At 39.1% G+C, this 19,637-nt stretch overlaps 1 long non-coding RNA gene across 1 annotated transcript; it reads left to right on the top strand.

Moving 5' to 3' along the window:
- The first annotated feature begins 1,264 nt into the window (after positions 1-1,264).
- LOC125916957 (uncharacterized) lies at positions 1,265-6,578 on the top strand. Its single transcript, XR_007456071.1, has 3 exons — positions 1,265-1,411; positions 3,985-4,117; positions 5,403-6,578. It is a non-coding gene; the product is annotated as an uncharacterized LOC125916957 (long non-coding RNA).
- Positions 6,579-19,637: the final 13,059 nt, after the last annotated feature.

Genomic DNA, 19,637 nt, shown 5'->3' with positions numbered 1-19,637 from the left:
CGCTGCTTTAAGCACCCTGAAAGGTACAAAGAAATAAAAGATGAAGATCTTTCTCTGAAAGATTTTACTCTTAATTGAAGAGAGCAAACACATGAAGAAAAGAAAAGAAAAAATAAATGCTAAACTTATTCTAACTGTAGGAGCAACAGGGTTTTAGAGGAATTGATCACTATTAGCTAGAAGAATTAAGAAAAAAAGCAAGAGGGGTGCCTGGGTGGCTCAGTCAGTTAGGCCTCAGACTTCGGCTCAAGTCATGACATTGCAGTTCATGAGTTCAAGCTCTGCATTGGACTCTGTGCTGACTGACAGCTTGGAGCCTGGGGCCTGCTTTGGATTCTGTGCCTGTCTCTCTCTGTCCTTCCCCCGCTGGCACGCTCTCTCTCTCTTTCTCAAAAATACATAAACATTAAAAAAAAAAAAAAGCAATAAAAGGTGAAAAGTGAGGATGGATAAGATATGATGGGCCCATACGATTGTTTAGTCTGGAGTCTCTGGAACAACCCAACTTGAAATATTTTTTTTTTATTGTTGCCTTCACGGGAAACACTAGAGTGCAAAAAGGTAACAATGACTACTACAATATTTAAGAATACAAATTAGTCCAAAGACTCTGAGGACAAGTATTTTTTTGTATTGCCTTCATGGGAAGCACTAGAGTTCAAAAATGTAACAACGACTGCTACAATATTTAAGAATACAAATTAGTCCAAAGACTCTGAAGACAAAAGATTATCCAATTTAAGCAAAAACAACCTTTCAGGTTTTATCCACTCATTAAGCTGGGTTTTACTGAACGCTTAGGATTTGCCCCACACAGCAGTGAGTGGCCTCAACTAGCCAGGCTAGTTTCCTCCCTTCACAGCTACTGAACACATACTATGTCCCAGGTACTGAGCTAAACCCCTTTCATGTATATGCCATCTAATTTAATTATAAAGGTAGCACCTAAGATTCGAGGGAGACATCCACCTATCTTCTACCATTTATCTGTCATCTACTGAAGGTCCTATGATACAGGCTATGAAACATTTTGCTACATCAAAATGCTACAGATCCCCAACTCTCAAAAACGTTAAAAGTGGGTAGCACAGTACGGGAACAATTGTGGCTGGGGCGCAGGAGGCCCAGCGCTGCAGGCCCAAAGCAGCAGATCAGATCTCCCTGGCGACGGGACGCTACCCGGGGCGAGGGAGCTGCAGCCCCGCCCCTCCCCCCGGGCGCCCTCGGTCCCAAGCTCGCTTCCTGCGCACGCGTACGCGCGCTGGCCCCGCCCCACTGGCGACGCTGTCGGAGCCATTTCGCCGCCGCCTCCGAGCGAGCTGCGGTGTTTGCCCCGGGTCTCTCTGAGGAAGGCCGCGGTCGCGGACGGTCTTAAGAGGGCTGTGTTTTCTGGCACCAGGAAGAGAACGCGGTAGGGAAGAGATGTCCTTGCCACCCGTTGGGGGCGTGGGGCCCCGCGTTCCTGCAGCCGGGCTTTGTTGCGAAGCGCGGGCGGCTGTGGGGGATGGGGGAAGGGGCGAGGCGCCCGCCGGGTTCCCGGATTGCGGGTTGCACGCGGCTCGCCGCACCACGCCTGCGCTGTCCGGGTCCGCTTTGTGGACCCGTCTTTCCCCCAGCGGTTGCCAGTCTGGTGTCCGTAGCGTTCAAGCCCTTCTTCCTCCTCCGGTCTGCGCGTGGCGGTGGCGCTGTTGCAGCCTATTGAAAGGGGGGAGGGAGTCACGGGGTGGTGAGCCCGCCATGATGCCGCCACACACACTTAGGGCCCTCCATTCATTGTGGCAGCAAATACCGGGCGCTGTCCTGCGGGCTGGGTGGTAGAGCCATAAACACGTGGGGCACAGTCCCTACCCCTCCCCCCGCAAGAAGGTTTCTGTCGTAGTGGGAGGCAACGGGGAAAAAAAGCGTCTGCGGGTTTCAGTAAAAAAGATCGAGGAAATGGGAGGTGGTGTCAAGGGAGCTACTTTCATTAGGGTGGTAAGAGAAAGCGTTTCGGAGGAGGTAGACTTTTGAGCTGATATCTCGGCCCTTAGGTTGAGAATGCGTCAGCTATAAAGATGGGGAGGAAAAGAATCGCAGAGGTAGAAGGAATTAGCGCTTGAGAGCAGAGATTGGGAAGAAACAAAGACGGCCATGTTACTGGGGTATGGTGGGAAGGAATTAAGAATAGATTTTAGGGTGGCCAGAGTGGAAGCAGGAATCTAGAGCTATGAGATCTAAGACGTTGTTGCAGCACTCCAGGTGTGCGGTAGTGATGGCCGGCGACGGAGAGAAGCGAATGGATTGCAAACATGTTTTGGAGGCAGAAATTGCGTAGTAGATCAGGAGGCAGACTACCTGGCTTGGAATTCTGGGTCTCCCGGTTAGGGGCTTTGTCTTCTCTGGGGCAAGGTATTCTTTGTCTCTGTTTATTCTTCCCTAAAGGAAGATAATAATAATAGTCTTATCTGTACAATTATCCTAAGGGTTAAGGAAGATAGTTCTTGTAGATGACCCTCTAAGGTTACTGCCTGGCGCATGCTGAGGTCTCTCAACGGATACCTATGGAGGATCTTAAGGGAGTGTATGACTCCCAAGTTGTGATAGGAGTAACTTGGTAGATAGCGGTGCCATTTTGGGATATGAAAACACTTGGACCTAGGGAAGGAGGAACAGATTTGGGGAGGAAACTTAAATTCTGATTTGACTGGGACGTCAAGTTAACATGCACATTAGTGCGCCTGTTGGATGAACTTGATTTTGGAGCTTAAAAGAAAAGACTAAATTTTCAGTGTATATTTGGGCATCATTACAATACAGTTAATATTGACTATAATGGCGTCAGATGAGACTGCTGGGGAGGAAGGAATTTGATAGTGTAGTCCTTCATATTTCATGTTACTCATTCACCGTGAGGGCTTGTTTTTTTAAATTAATTATTCAGGGGTGGAATTTACAGATAGACCTCATGAGCTTTCCACAGCTTTTCAGTCAATAGGATTTCCCCAGGGTTCGTTTGTGGCTACAGAATAAACAAGTTTATACTAGGGTCCAGTTTTATGACATTAGATTTAGGTGCTAATAAAATGCACTTAACGTTAACAGAAGACAGATGTGTAATGCTAGTAATAGGGTTTCTTCTCGCAGCAAACTAACTTTATTTGCATATTTTCTCTAGATCTAAATTTGGTCCCAGGTACTGTATCTTATTTTTAATTTAGAATCAGATTTTAGACTCACAGGCGCCGTATCTTTTGCTGTCTTTATAAACTGGACTTAGGGAGAGTGCCAACATGTATGGTATGTTGCACTTCAAGAAAACTTAATGTCCTCAAATTTTAATGAATAACAAGGCCTAAAGGAGAAATTTGGTGTTTAAGTTAATAGATTACTGTTTTCAGATCAAGTACTGAATTCTTGGTGTAATATATAGTGTACAACTTGGAGGATAGTCTGCTAGGAGACATACTTCAGAATGACAGTAAACTGATGTATACACAAACTGATTGATGACTATTTCTTAATATAGTAGTTCGAGTTTGAATTTATGCCTCCACAGTGGGTGACTTGGAGAAGTTACCTAAACTTTCTATGCCCTCCCTGGTTTTCTTCCTCTGTAGAAAGTGTTTAGGATATAATTTTATCTGTCACTGAGGATTAAGTGAGTTAAAATGTAAAACATAGGCCTTTCATCAAATGTTTTTTAGGAAAAGGTCAAAATCACTTGTGGTCACCCAAAGATAACCATTTTGAGGGATATTTCTTTTTCAGACTTGATTTATGCATATATACTTTTATATAGTTCAAATCATGTAGTTTTGTATCCTGCTTTTTCACATAGCATGTCATAGACCTTCCACTTTTGTCGTTAAAAGTTTTGTCATGCAGTTTTAATAGTAGCATGCTAGAATATCATGTATTTAACCTAGATTTTGAGTTAATTCCAGTTATTGGATATTTCTAATGTTTGCTCTTACAAATAATGCAATTTAATTTCTGTTTTCTTAGGTCTGAAGAAGACTCTTGAATCATGGGTGATGTTAAGAATTTTCTGTATGCCTGGTGTGGCAAAAGGAAGATGACCCCATCCTATGAAATTAGAGCAGTGGGGAACAAAAACAGGCAAAAATTCATGTGTGAGGTACTACAGAATACAGTTTACATTTACGTGAAGTTTTGTTTCGTTTTTATTTTAGAGAGCACACGCGTGAGCCAGGGAGAGGGACAGAGGGGGAAGTAGGGAGAGAGAGAATCTTTTTTTTTTTTTTTTTTTTTTTTTTTTAATGTTTATTTCAGAGACAGAGATGGGTGGGGAAGGGGAGAGAGAAAGGGAGACACAATCCAAAGCAGGCTCCGGGCTCTGAGCTGTCAGCACAGAGCCTGACATGGGGCTCAAACCCAGGAATCATGGGAACATGATCTGAGCTGAAGTCAGACGCTTAACTGACTGAGCCACCCAGGCATCCTGAGAGAGTTTTTTTTTTTTTTTTTTAATGTTTATTTATTTTTGAGACAATGTGAGAGATAGTGCAAGCAGCAGACAGAATCTGAAGTGGGCTCCAGGCTCTGAGCTGTTGGCCCAGAGCCCAGTGTGGGGCTCGAACTCACGAACTGTGAGATCATGACCTGAGCCAAAGTCGGGTGCTTAACCAACTGAGCCACTCAGGTGCCCGCCCCCCGGGAATCTTAAGCAGCTTCCACACTCAGCACAAAGCTGGATGCAGAGCTTGATCCCATGACCCTTGGTTTATGACCTGAACCAAAATCAAAAGTCAGATGCTCAATCAACTGAACCACCCAGGTGCCCCCATTATGTGTTTTTTTTCCGGCTTGTTTTGTTGTTAAGAGAACATTGTTTTCTGTTTGGGAATGATAATGTGTTGCACATTCTTTATTGTCACTTGCCTGCTATTCTGTTTTATTATAAGTCATTTTCAAGGGAGCATTACTTTTAAAACAATCTGATAGGTAAATTCTAGTGAGAAGATGTGTCTTCCTTAACTTCCACAGTACCAGTAGTGCAGGTTAGAAAAGTCATATCAGCTGTTTGTGGTTTTACTAATTTCTGTAGAAAGTAGAGCAATTCTTGATTGCTTCAGGTCAAATCAGTTAAAATAAATGCAAATGGAGAACTTGTTCTTGGGTTTTAAAAATCAGATTTTAACGTGGAACATTCTGTTACATGAGAAGAGAATATCTGCGCCACATAAATTATAGTTTTTAGATTAGTTTATCACTGGAAAACACAAAGCTTTTTTATAAGTCAGCCTATGAATTCCCTGGATGTTATTTTCAGTGTTTTTATAGAGTATATCTTCAACATTTAACTGTTATCCCTTAATTCATAATTGAATTACGAGTTTTTTAAATCCCAGAATTACCCAGGTCAATCTCTTTTAATACATTTTTTTTTCTGACCATTAAAGGTTCGGGTGGAAGGTTATAATTACACTGGCATGGGCAATTCCACCAATAAAAAAGATGCACAAAGCAATGCTGCCAGAGATTTTGTTAACTATTTGGTTCGGATAAATGAAGTAAAGAGTGAAGAAGTCCCAGCTGTTGGGGTAAGTACTCATGGCCCAGCACTTGAAATGTATGTTACAAGGTCATGCCTTGTATATATTGCACGACTAGATAATTGCCAAATTTTTTATTACTTGCCATATGGAGACATGGGATGATGATTTTTCAATGTTGTTTTCAAATGTATTAACGTGTTCCTTAGCGAACCTCAGAATCTTGTTCTCTTAGAGCGCTTTCCTAAGATTGGGATTTCATTCTCATTATGTACCTGACTTGTGAGTTTGAAAAATTCCTTTAATCTTTGTATTTGTGGTTTTATATATTTCATTCATTCATAAACTAATTTTCAGAGCCTGTTGTGCTTTGTATACTTCTAAAGATAACATTTCAAACAGAATGTAAAAATCAGTAACACTTTAAGACACAGTGTTTACTCCCAGTGGCAGTTCCTTATTACAGCAGAGAGAAAATTTTGTTTCATGCAATGGCATAATCATTCATAATCATTTTGATACCATGATAATTTAAATTATATTATGTAAATATGCAACATAGACTTCTGTCTAGTACTGATTTTAAGAAATAAACTTTATCTAATTAAAAAATGAAAATTTGAATTTTTATATGATCTTAAATTTTAAATCTATATGATCTTAAATCTTACATGATTTAAGATAAATACCTAAGGTAATTTAAATGAAATACTCAGTTTTTATAAAACTTACAGGAATAATATCTATATCAATTTCAACAACTTATTGTCACTGTGTTTATATTTTGTGTTGTTGTAAAGGTTAATATATATGTTTTATTCCCTTTCATTGTTTTGACCCAGAAGTTAGGAGACTTACTTTCTAGTATATTGTACCACTAGATAATTGCAGAATTTTTTATTACATTGGTTGGTCAATCTGCAAAATGAAGGGATTAGAGGAGATTATCTTGAAGATTCTTTCCACCTATGAAAAGAATGTTACAAATATCTTATAATTTGAAACACTGGCATCTGCTCTATCTGTTATGACCTATTCTGTATCTTTTAACCTCTTCCTCTCTCTCAAAGTGTAAGTCTGCTTGTGGCGGATTCTTAATCTTTCTTTCTTTCTTTCTTTCTTTCTTTCTTTCTTTCTTCTTTCTTTTTTTTTTTTTTTTTTAAATGTTTGTTTATTTTTGAGAGAGAGGGAGACAGAGGATCTGAAGCAGCCTCCATGCTATCAACAGAGCCCAGTGCGGGGCTCAAACCCATGAACTGCGAGATCACTTAACCCACTGAGCCATCTAGGAACCCCTTAGTTTTCTTTTGTATGAAAATGTTTTTATTTTATAGTCTCTCACATATTTTCACTGAACGTATAATTCTGCAGTACCACTTTCAGCACTTTCAAGTTGCATTGTTTCCTTCCACTGTTTGATAAGTCAGTAATAATCAAATCATTTCTCCTTATATGTAATGTGTTATTTTCTTTGTATTTACTTATTTATTTATTTATTTATTTATTTATTTGGTTCCCAGCAGTTTGACTATGATGTCATATATGACTACATATGGTTTTCTTTGTACTTAATCCTGCTTGGAATTTGCTGAGATTCTTAAATCTATAAATTTATCTTTTACCAAACTTGGGGAATCTGGCTATTATTTCTTCAAATTTTTTTTATGCCTCATTTTTTCTCTGCTCCTTTTGGGACTCCTGTGTTAAACTTTTTTTATATTATCCCATAGGTCCCTGAGGCTTTTTCTTTTCTTCCATTTTTTCTGTTCTTCAGATTCAATGACTTTTAACTGATTATCTTCAAGTTCATGGATTGTTTTCTCTGTCAACTCCATTTTGCTGTTATCAGTCCATTCAGTGAGTTTTTATTTCATACATTGTCTTATTTCTAGAATTATCAGGTGGTTAATTTTTTTTTTAACAGATTTTATTTCTGTGGTGGCATTTCTTCCTGTTTCTTTGGTGATAGCATGTGTTCATAATATGAATGTAAATTTCCTTTATGTCATTGAGCATAGTTACAATAGCTGCTTTAAAATCTTGACTACAAATTTTAACATCTGGGCCTGGTTGGGCTCTGTTGATTTTATTTTCTCTTGAGATTGGTTCACCTTTTTCATTCTGTATGTCAAGTAATTTTGGATTTATCGTGGGCATTGTGATAATTATGTTGCAGATACTGTAAGTTATATTTTTTAAAATATTATTGATTTTGTTGTTGTGCTGTCAGTTTGGTTGGAACTCAAACTACAAACCCTGTCTTTTGGGTAACTGCTCACATCTATCTCCCTTGAGTTTTCTGATCTTTGGTAGGCAGCTTAGAGTCTGTCCTGCACATGTGTTGTTCAGGGGTTAGCCAGTGTTTTGGGCGAGTTTGTACAAAGAATTCCTTCTTTCCCTTTTAGGATTGTCTCCTCACTTTCTAGCAGTGTTTGTTTCCCCAGGCTCATATTCTCTGATTCTTCAGGCTAGAAAGACTGGGGAGTTTTAGCTGCTTCACATGGTCTTCCTCAGGCTAAAAGCCATAATAAACAGGAATTACAGCCTTTGCTTATCCTTGATTTCTCATTTCAAGTCACCTCCAGAATCTACCAGCTTTTGTTCACTTTTTAACACCTGCATATAATTGTTAGGGTCTTTGGGGTTTGAGGGCGGGGTTTCCTTTCGCCCTTGGATTTCTCGTTATCTGCAGGAAGGTCAGTCTAGTCTATGCATTTGCCACTTTCTCCCTGACTTCCTCTTTTCCAGCTACGCTGGCTTTCTTGCCATTCCTCAATCTTCCAGCACCTTTCTACCTCAAGACTTTTGTGTTTCTTATTCTCTTTCATTGTTTCATTTTTCTCAATAGCACTTAACTAATTTCAACCCATTGTTTGTCAGCTGAAGGCGATGTTGTCCCCTAGGGATATTTGGCAATGTGTGGAGTCATTTTAGTTGTTACAACTGGAAGGGGGTGTCAGCAATACTGACATATAGTAAATAGAGGCCAGGGATGCTACCAAACATCCTACAATACACAAGATAGCCTCCTACAACAAAGAATTTCCAGCATAAAATGTCAGTTGTACATAGTATAAGAAATTCTCTTCTAACCTAATATTCCCCAGACCTTCATATGAGAACAAAAGGTCATACGAGCAGGATTTTTATCTGCTTTTTAGTTCATTACTGTGTCTGTAGCATTAGAATGGTTCTGGTCTGTACAGCAGGCACTTGAAGTTTTTTGATTGAATGAATGAATGATCAATGGGTGAATTTGAAAAAAGGTCATACAACAAGCCCAATTTCTACTTCTAGCTACCATCTTTATCTCACCTCTTCATCCTTGCCAAATCCTGTTCATGTCACTTCATCTAGCATTTGCCCTTTCATTGCACAAATTGCTCTTGCCAAAAGTGGCCTGTTTCTAAATGCAAAGGATATTTTTAAATTTTGAAGGAGGGGGAGAAATTTCAAATGTGTAGAGAAGTAAGAATAATATTACAAATCCACGTTGTCAAAATCCAATTGCAGTATTTCTCAAAAGGGCTTCTCTACTTTCAGATTATTTTAAAGCAAATTCCAGACATCCTATATTTTATGTTACTATTTCACTTTGTATCTCTAAAAGATAATCCTCTTAAAAACATAATAATACCATCATTGTACCTTAAAATATTTGTTTATTTTTTTATTTATTTTCTATTTTCGGGAGAGAAAAACCTGTTTAGGGTAGAAGGGCGAAGTGGGGAGAGAGAATCCTGAGCAGGCTCCACACTCTGTGAGGAGCCTGATGCAAGGCTCCATCCCAGGACCCTGGGATCATGATCTGATCAAAATCAAGAGTCAGACACTTAACTGACTGAGACACCCAGGCACCCCCAAACCTAAAAAATTTTAAGAATTGTTTCTTAATGTCCTCAGACATCCAGTTATATTCAGATTTTCTTGATTGTTTCATAAATCCATTTTTTACAGTTTGTTTAAATCATGCTCCTAATGATGTCCTTATACAGCAAGTGATTGATACTTCTTTTAATCAGTAAATTCTCTCACCCTCTTTCTTACTTTTCTTTGCAATTTGTTGAAGAAAGCACATCATTTATTCTTTAGTCTCATAAAACATTTCTCTGCCCCTCTGTTTCCCATAATTGGTAGTTAGATCTAGAGACTTGATTAGACTGAGACTTGATTAGAGTGAAAGAGCAAGAACAAGAAAACTCCAAAATATTCTACACTTCTATCAGGAGGAGGTACATAATTGTGATATTAGCAGGGGTGAATTATAGCTGTGTAGATTTATTATTTCATTATCAATTTTCTTTGATTTTTAGCTGGAATACTTACATAAAAGGAAATTTCTCATCAATAATCACACCAAGTTAGAATTTAGACAGGGAAATGAGATAAATGTTTGATTCTTTTCCTTTATTTAAAAATATTTTGTAAATTTCTGTTAAGTCCTTCTGTTCTAACAAGTCATTTATTTAAATCCAATGTTTCCTTGCTGATTTCTGTCTGGATGATTATCCACTGATGTAACTGGGGTATTAAAGTTCCTTACTATAATTGTACTATTAACTCTTTTTGTCTTACACCTGTTAATATTTGCTTTATATATTTTGGGCTACGTTGGGTGCCGAAATATTTGTAAATACTATATCCTCTTGCTGGATTGACCCTTTTATCATTTTGTAACACCCTTCTTTGTCTCTTATTACACTCTGTTTCAAAGTCTATTTTGTCAGTTTGATACCCCAGACAAATGAAAATGTTTGTTTCCAGTGCATGGGATATCTTTTTCTGCCCTTCACTTTCATTCTGTGTGTGTACTTAATCTAAAGTGTATCTCTTGGATCACTTCTGACCTTCCTCTAGCTGCCATCTTGCTTCTCCCCCATGTGTGCCCCTAATCTCAGCTTGTTCCCTGGAGACCCTCTGAGCACCAACCCTAGTCCCCCCACCGTGGTCCCATTTCTGCTCCAGCAAGATGAAAGAAGCTGTTATGAACCAGGAGAAACTCACCAGACTGCAAGCACAAGTGCACATTAGTGGGAAAGGAACTGCTTATCGAAAGAAAGTGGTTCATAGAACGTCTCCAGTAGATGATAAAAATACTTCAGTACTCCTTAAAGAAGTTAGGGGTAAACAACATCTCTGTTATTGAAGAAGTGAATATGTTCACAAACCAATGAACAGTCATTCATTTTAACAACGCTGAAGTTTAGGCATCCTTGGCAGTGAACACTTTGACGATTACAGGCCACGCTGAGACAAACTAGCTGACAAAAAATAAAGTTCCTTGCCTGCCAAAAATTAAATAAAAATAACATAACACAAAATATTGTATCTCTTGTAGACAACTATAAACGGTTCGTGCTCTTACATCCATGCAGCCACTCTTTTTTGATTGGAGAATTTAGTCCATTTACATTGAAAGTAATTATGGATAGGTGTGTGTTTATTGCCATTCTGTTAATTGTTTTCTAGCTGTTTCTCTAGTTTCTATCTGTTCCTTCTCTTACTCTTTGTGGTTTGAAGATTTTCTTTAATGGTATGCTCCTATTCCTTTCTCTTTATCCTCTATTTCACATTTTTGCTTTGATTACCTTTATGCTTACATGTAACAACACATATCTACAATCTGTCTTAAGTCAGTAATTTAAGTTCTAAAGCTCAACATTTTTACTCCCTTCACCACATTTTAGATTTTTAAAAAAAAAATTTTTGTGTTTATTCATTTTTGAGAGACAGGACAGAGTGTGAGTGGGGGAGGGGCAGAGAGAGAGGGAGACAGAATCTGAAGCAGGCTCCAGGCTCTGAGCTGTCAGCACAGCCCAACGTGGGCCTCGAACCCACGAACTGTGAGATTATGACCTGAGCTGAAGTTGAAACTCAACTGACTGAGCCACTCAGGCGCCCTGCACATTTCATATTTTTGATGATAACATTTTATCTCTCTTTATTTTGTGTATCATTTAACCAATTGTAATTATAGTTATTTTTACTACTTTTGTCGATAACCGTCATACTGGCTTTATGTATAAAAGATATTTATTCTTTCATAATTTGTTCTTACCAATAAGTGCCCTTTCTTTACAGCTTAAAGAAGTCCCTTTAACATTTCTTGTAAGGCCGGTTTAGTGGTCATGAACACTTCAAGCTTTTGTTTTCCTGGGAAACAATTTCTCTCTCCTTTAATTCTGAATGATGACTTTGGCAGGTAGTGTATTTTTGGTTGGAATTTTTTTTCCCCCCCAGCACTTTGAATATATCTTTGTCTTTCTCCAGGTTAGGAACATTTTCAACCATTATTTTTTCAAATAAGATTTCTGCCCCTTTCTCTCTCTCTCCTTGAAGCCCAATGATACAGCTCTTAGTCCATTTCATGTTTTCCTGAAGTCCCTTAGGCTATCTTTACATTTTTTCACTTTTTTTTCCTTTTTGCTGCTCTCATTGGGTGAATTCCACTGCCTTGGTTTTGAGTTCACTGATTCTTTCTTCTTTTTCATCTGGTCTGCTGTTAAACACCTCTCCTGTATTTTTCAGTTCAGTTATTGTATTTCTTAGTTCCGTGACTTACCTAATTCGTACTTTCATTTTCCATCTCTTAGTTGAAGTTTTGTGTTCATTCCTCTCCCTAGTTTGAAGAGTGTTTTTATAACCATTATTTTAAAGACTTTATCAGGTAAATTACATAGTTCCATTTCATTAAGGTTTCATCTTGTTCTTTTGGCAGGTATTACTGTTTCTTCATTTTGCCTATGTTGGTTCCTATACAATAGATGAAACAACTTCTCCCAAGTCTTGAAGGAGTGGCCTTGTGTAGGAGATGAACTTTTTCATTCAGCCCTGCCCCAGCTATTGGTTGTTTCTCAAACCTCTGTGCTTGACCAAGCAGCCTGTTATATTTTTAATAGCTCCTAGTAGTTAGGATATGCTGAGACCTCTCAGTGTCCAGAGGGTAGGATCTCAGCACCTGGATTCGCAGACTAGAAGCCAGACCCTTGGGCAGCAGCTTCTAAAAGTAATGCAGATATGTATAGTTCTGAGGTGCCCAAAAGCATAAGCCCTGCTGACCACCAGGGCCAGATAATCTGGAGGTGTTCCCTGGGCTGCATTTGCAAATTTGGGGGCTTCAGTCAAGTGTATAGTCTCCTTTCTGGGAGATACCAGCAAGCTGAAGCAAGAAGAGGGAGAGCACGAAGATGGCTTCCATAGCATACATTCCTTCAGAGCAGCTCCATAGCCAGTGAGTGCCCAACCTGAAGCCTGCCCCTCTGTCTGGAGCTTCAGGACAAGCAAAGTGACCTTCACAGAAAGACGGGGGGTGTGCCTCAGTCCACTGTCTGTACAGTGCCTTGAGGATTGTAACCTGCCCAGAACCGCTGCTCTGATTGACACCCTCCTAGGGGACCCCAAGAATGCAAAGCTCCTCTGGTCACCAGAGCAGGGCAATCAGAAGGCATCCCTGGGTGTTAGCTGCAAAAAGCGCTCAATGTAAAGCTTCCCTTCAGTAGACACTGGCATTCTAGAACACAACAGAACATAAAGATAGCACCTTCTCTCAGAAGTCTCTGGAAAGGATTACAGTCAGCCCCTTTCATTTCTAATGAAAGAGATGCTTCTTTTATTAGAAGCCTCTTCCTTGGGCCACAGTCATGATTAGCTAGTAGGCCTCCTTTACAGACAGACTCAGCTCCTGGGTCTGTTGCCTCTTTTTGTGCTATGGGTGCAGTAGCTGTTCAAGAATTGTCTCCAGCAAGCTTATCTAGTCATTATGTTGTATACCTGAAACTAATACAACATTGTGTGTCAACTCTACTCAAAAAAAATTAGAACTTTTTCTATGGGTTACAGACTTGTGAGACGCAGGAGCATAAGCTGCACGGGGCACCTGAGTGAGTCAGGCAAAGTCGAGGTGTCCTCTGGCAGCAGTCATGAAATTTGGGGCCACAGACAGGTTTTTGAGCTCCTTTCTGGGTAATGCTCATTATTACAGTCGTATGTGACCAGGAACACAAGCTTCCCTGGCCTCCAGAGCCAGGTGATCAAGAGGCATCCCCTGTGCAGCAGCAACAAAAATTAAGGCACCAGGCACGTGTAAAGGTTCTTTTCTGGGAGATACTGGTGTTCTGAAGCATGCAAAGACAGCACCCACTGGTCTCCATTCCTGGGTACAGCTTTCTAGATGTGTGTGTTAAATTAGATACCTGCCCCTCGGGCCAAGGTTTTAATATAAGCAAGTGTCTTGCCTCCTTTCACTTTAACTCGGTGCAATTGGCTACTTCTGAGTTGAGCCTTGGGGCAGGTGAGTCCAAGCACACAAGCCCTTTAAGAGGCATTTTACAGATTGCTACCATCTTGTGGGTCTTGGAATGTGAGATCTGTCAGGGTTTGTTTTTTTGTTTGTTTAGAGAAAGCACGAGCAGGGGAGAGGGGTGTGGGTGGGGGAGAGAGAATCCTAATGCACATTTGGGCTGCTACCATAATTTGGCTATTGTAAATAATCCTGTGGTAAACAGAAGGCTGCATATATTCTCTCAAATTAGTGTTTTCGAATTCTTTGGGTAAATACCTTGTACAATTACTGGATCACTAGTTGATATTTTTAATTTTTTGAGGAACCTCCATACAGGTCTTCCACAATGGCTATACCAGTTTGCATTCCTACAAACAGTGCAGGAGGGTTCCTTTTTCTCCACATCCTCAACAACACTTGTTGTTTGTTGTGTTTTTGATTTTAGCCATTCTGATAGGTCCAAGGTGATATCTTATGGTTTTGATTTGTATTTCCTTGATGATGAGTGACGTTGAGCATCTTTTCATATGTCTGTTGGCCCTCTGGATGTCTTTAGAGAAATGTGTGTTCATGTCTTCTACCCATTTTTTAATTGGATTATTTATTTTTTGGGTGTTGAGTTGTAGCAGTTCTTTATATATTTTGGATACTAACCTTTATTGGGTATGTCATTTGCAAATATCTTCTCGCATTCCCTTGGTTGTCTTGTAGTTTGTTTCCTTTGCTGTGCAGAAGCTTTTTGTTTTTATTTATTTACTTAATTTTTAATTTGTTAAAAGTTGTTTTCGTTTTTGTTTTTTTTAGTTTATTTATTTATATTGAGAGAGTGTATGCCCGCAAGGTGGGGAGGGGCCAAGAGAGAGGGAGAGATCCCAGGCAGGCTCTGCACTGTCAGTGCCAAGCCCAATGCAGGGGTCAAAACTCACAAGCCGTGAGATCATGACCTGAGGTGAAGTCAGATTTCTTGACTGACTGAGCCACGGAGGCACCCCCAGAAGTTTTTTGTTCAGTTAGTTTATTTTTTTGAGAGGGGGAGACAGGGAGAGAGAGAATCCCAAGCAGCAACCCATCAACTTAATACAGACTGATATATGTGGAAGGTATCATATACAATCTAATGGCAACCACAAATTAAAACTACTAACAGATGTGCAAAGAATAAAGAGAAAACAATCCAAGTATATCACAGAAGTAACCCAGCAAACCATGAAAGAGAGAAAAACTACAAAAACAAGTTAAAAACCCATTCTTTACGCCTCTCCAACCCCCACATTTTATGTATATAGTGTCCTATTTTACATCCTTTTATTTTGTGAATCCCTTGACTGACTTTTTATAGAAATACTTATTTTTACTGGTTCTCTGTTTCCTACTTTTCATACTTAACGGTCTTTTCCTTTCCACTCTTTACAGTTCTCTTTGGTATTTCTTGTAGGGTTGGCTTAGTCATCTTGAACTCCTTTAGTTTTTATTTGTCTGAGGAGCTCTTTCTCTGTCCTTCTGTTCCAAATGATAGACTTCCTTGGTAGAATATTCTTGGCTGTAAATTTTTTCCCTTTCAGCACTTTGAATATATCATGCCAGTCCCTTCAAACTGCCAAAAATTCTGCTGGAAAATCCACTAATAGCCTCATGGGTTTTCTTTTGTATATGTACCTGTTTTCTTTTCTCTTGTTGCTTTTAATTTTTTTTTCCCTTTATCTCTACTTTTTGCCATTTTGATGGTTATGTCTTGGTGTGGACTTCCTTTGGTTGATTTTTGTTGGGGATCTCTGTGTCTCCCGGGTCTAGATATGTTTCCTTCCCCAGATTAGGGAAGTTTTTAGCTATTATTTCTTCAAATATATTTCCTACCCTCCTTTCTCACTCTTCTTCTGGGATCCCTGTACTATGTATGTTATTGTGCGTGATGGAATCACTTGAGTTCCCTGAGTCTGTTCTCATTTTGCATAATTCTTTTTTTCTCTCATTTGTTCAGCTTGATTACTTTCCATTCCTCCATTTTCTACTTAATTTTTTCCTCTACTTCCAGCCTGCCATTTATTCCATCTTCATCTCTGGTTCTATTTTATGTTTTCAGGCTCTTTCTTAAGGGTCTCACTGATGTCCTCAACTCTTTTCTCAAGTCCAGAGAATATCTTTATGATCATTATCAGGCATGTTACTTATACCTGTTTTGCTTAGGTCTCTTGCTGTGGTTTGTTCTTTCATTTGTGACATGTTCTTCTGTCTCATTTTGCCTAATTCTCTATGTCTGTTTCTCTGTGTTAGGCAAGTCACATATGTCTCTTGATCTTGAAAGTAGTGAACAGGATGTGTACTTTTAACAAGGAGACACTGGTCATCCTCCATAGGGGACTCAAAACTGTCACAGACTGAGCTGGCCAGGGCCACTCCACAAAGTGTGGAGACAGGTGGTTAATACCCTCTTTCCCTCTGCCTTCATCTTCATTGATCAAGAAATTTAAAGATTAAAAAAAAATCCTTCCTATTCGGTTCAGGCTGCTGTAACAAAGTACCATAGACTGGGTGGCTTATAAACAACAGGAACATATTTCTCACACTTCTGAAAGTTGGGAAGTGTAAGTCTTAGGTTCTGGCTGATTCAGTGTCTGGTGAGGCTCTCCTCTCACTATATCCTCACGTGGCAGAAAAAGCAAGAGAGCTCTCTCGTTTTCAATAAGGCACCAATCTCTTTCATGTGGGCCCCTCCCCTAAGACCTAATCACCTTCCAAAGGGCCTGCTTCCTAATATCACATTGGAGGTTAAATTTCAAAATACTAATTTTGGGGAGATAGAAGCATTCCATTTGTAACACTCTTCGTCACTGCAAAACAGGAAGTTATCCCACCCATACACCTCAAGTCTTGAGGAAGAGATTTTTCTTTTAAGTTTACATAGATACAGAATGAGGTAGAACAGCATTTTGGACATGGAGTGGGCAAGGTGGTGGAAAGAAAGACAAATCAGCACCAGTGTTGCCCACTGTTTTTCTTTTCCTGGAACTTGGCTGTTAGAGCTGTCCCTAGAATAAACTGTACTGTGCCTTCACAGCCCTAACCTTGGAAGAACACTGTGCCTCAAACTATGTGCTATCTTTATAAAATAAAGAAGTCTTCCAATTAGATTGAAAGTAAAGACCAGAGTAAAACTATACTAGGCAAATGGAGTACAAAATAAAATGGGAGTAACAATATTAATATCAAAATAAACTTTAAGAAAGCAGAAAATACAAACAGTTCACAACATACAAATCCCCACTTACTATTAAAAATGCTTATGTGTATATTGGCAAAACTAAAATGGTAATGTGAGAAAGTAGCAAAGGGACCAAAACAATCCTAAACATTAGGAAATTTAAACACTTGGTTTTAAATGAAAATTGAAAATTACAGGCTGTTTAACAGTGTCAGAACTCTGGAAGGCCAGAGGAATTGTCATTTACTCAAAGAAACATCAAATACTTGTATTATTGCATAAGAAATAGTTTTTTTTTTAATGAGTAAACTAGTGATTTTTCAGCTCAGGAAAATAGAACAGACTTAGAGTAAGAAGAAATTAATAAAGATAAAATCAGAAATTTTGTAGAATTAGAAGTAAAAGTGATGAGTAAAAATTTTAAATAACCCTTTCAAAAGATAAATAATCCATCCCAAGGTTAATTAAGACAATAGTAAATAGATTCATATTCCTTTATCAAAAAACCATGTGCTTAGGTGGGTTTGAGAATTCAAACTTTTCATATTTTAGAAAAGTAGTATGGTGTACATACCATATCTTACATGACACCTCCAGTACATCTGAAGCAAAACCCTGTAGTCGAACTTTCTAGCTACATCACATTGAGTTTTTTGAGAGAAAAATGCTAACTACTCAGTGGTTGAGTTAGTGGAGGTTTAAAAAAAAGCATTTGAGGGGCGCCTGGGTGGCTCAGTGGGTTAAGCATCCGACTTCGGCTCAGGTCATCATCTCGCGGTTCGTGAGTTCAAGCCCCGCGTTGGGCTCTGTGCTGATAGCTCAGAGCCAGGAGCCTGTTTCGGATTCTGTGTCTCCCTCTCTCTCTGACCCTCCCCCGTTCATGCTCTGTCTCTCTCTGTCTCAAAAATAAATAAACGTTAAAAAAAAATTTTTTTTTTGAAATAAAAAAAGCATTTGATAAAATGCTTATTACAAATAAAGTACTAAGGAAATGAAGTAGAAAAATACTTCTTGGCATGTTGAAAAGTGTCCTCTAAAAATAATAGTAGGGGTAGCTGGCTGGCTCAGACAGTGAAGCATGCAACTCTTAATCTCAGGATTGTGAGTTGGAGCCCCACGATGGTGTAGAGATTACTTAAAAATAAAATCTTTAGGGGCATCTGGGTGGCTCAGGTCGGTTAAGCATCTGACTCTGGCTCAGGTCATGATCTTACGGTTCGTGAGTGCTGACAGCTCAGAGCCTGGAGCCTGCTTTCAGAGTCTCTTTACCCTACTCTATGCCCCTCCCCCACTCACAGTCCTCTGTCTCTCAAAAATGAATAAATGTTAAAACAATTAAAAATAAGTAAAATCTTTAAACAATAGTAAAAATAATAGTAAATACTAAAAACAGGTATAAAAACATGGAGCAGCACTGCTGAAAATGTTATGGTGGTAAGTATAAAAAGGAGTGCACAATTAGAAATGCTAATAGAGTGACAGCAGTTTTACATTTGTTGACTATAATAATTAGAGAACTTGGACTTTGTATTTTGTATGTCTGATTTATATTTCTAGCAGTTCATTTTCATTGTATTTACAAAAATTTTACTCCCAGTGGATTAGGGGGAAAAACTCAAAACCAGGTCTTCTTTGCAGATAGTTGTAAAGTTAAGACAAGACCCAACGTGTCCACTACCACTGCCATTACTCTCAATGTGACAGATTTTTACTGAAGGATAGTGTTAAGTCTTAAAGAGATTTTACCATACTTGCAGTCTAATGATTCAGCCTAATGGCAGAAGACACAAGACTTCTGAGTTAGAGACAAAGGATGTTTACTACTCATGGGATAGCAGGCAGCATGAGCTTCATGTTTGTATTGCCCCCCCCCCCCCCCATGTCCTTAAATCTTTTGGGGACAATGTGGAGCAGGTCCAGGTAGATCCTGAGGGCACAGTTAATTGGTATTACACTTGAGGTACTTGGAGTTTAGGAAACTGTCGGTCTTAAAAAAAAAAAAAAAGGAGCTGCTGGCAAAACTGCAACCCTATCTTTTTTACTATCCTCATTAGGAAATAAATCTGCTCCCTACCCTGGAGTAAGATCTTACCTCTGCCTTCCAAGGTTATTATTTGCTATTCAAACCTCCTTGAAAAGATGTTTAAACAAGACTTGGAGAGCCACAGATATTCATGGAGAATTGTCTTAACAGATAGAAGACTTGATGAAATATAGAGCCATACCGTGTTTCTGGGTGGGAGGTTGCATTATCATGTCAATCAGTTCCTTGTTAGGAAGGCCATTCTCCTTGAGTAAATTGTATAAATTTAACATTATTTGATGAATTAGATTTAAAAAGTTAATTAGGGGTGCGCCTGGGTGGCTCAGTTGGTTGAGCGTCCGACTTTGGCTCAGGTCATGATCTCGCGGTTCGTGGGTTTGAGCCCCATGTTGGGCTCTGTGCTGACAGCTCAGAGCCTGGAGACTGCTTCAGATTCTCTCTCTGCCCTTCCCCTGTTCACATTCTGTCTCCTCTCTCTCAAGAATAAATAAACATTTAAAAAACATAAAAAAAATAAATAAACATTAAGTTAATTAGGAAAAATAATTGCTGAAAAATAGCCAAGAAGAATTTGAAAGTATACCAGCTGATCCTACCACATATTAATGAAGACTTTTA

This window comes from Panthera uncia, unplaced genomic scaffold (genome assembly GCF_023721935.1).
Source record: "Panthera uncia isolate 11264 unplaced genomic scaffold, Puncia_PCG_1.0 HiC_scaffold_1358, whole genome shotgun sequence".
NCBI lineage: Eukaryota > Metazoa > Chordata > Mammalia > Carnivora > Felidae > Panthera > Panthera uncia.
This window is presented reverse-complemented; position numbering and strand designations above follow the sequence as displayed.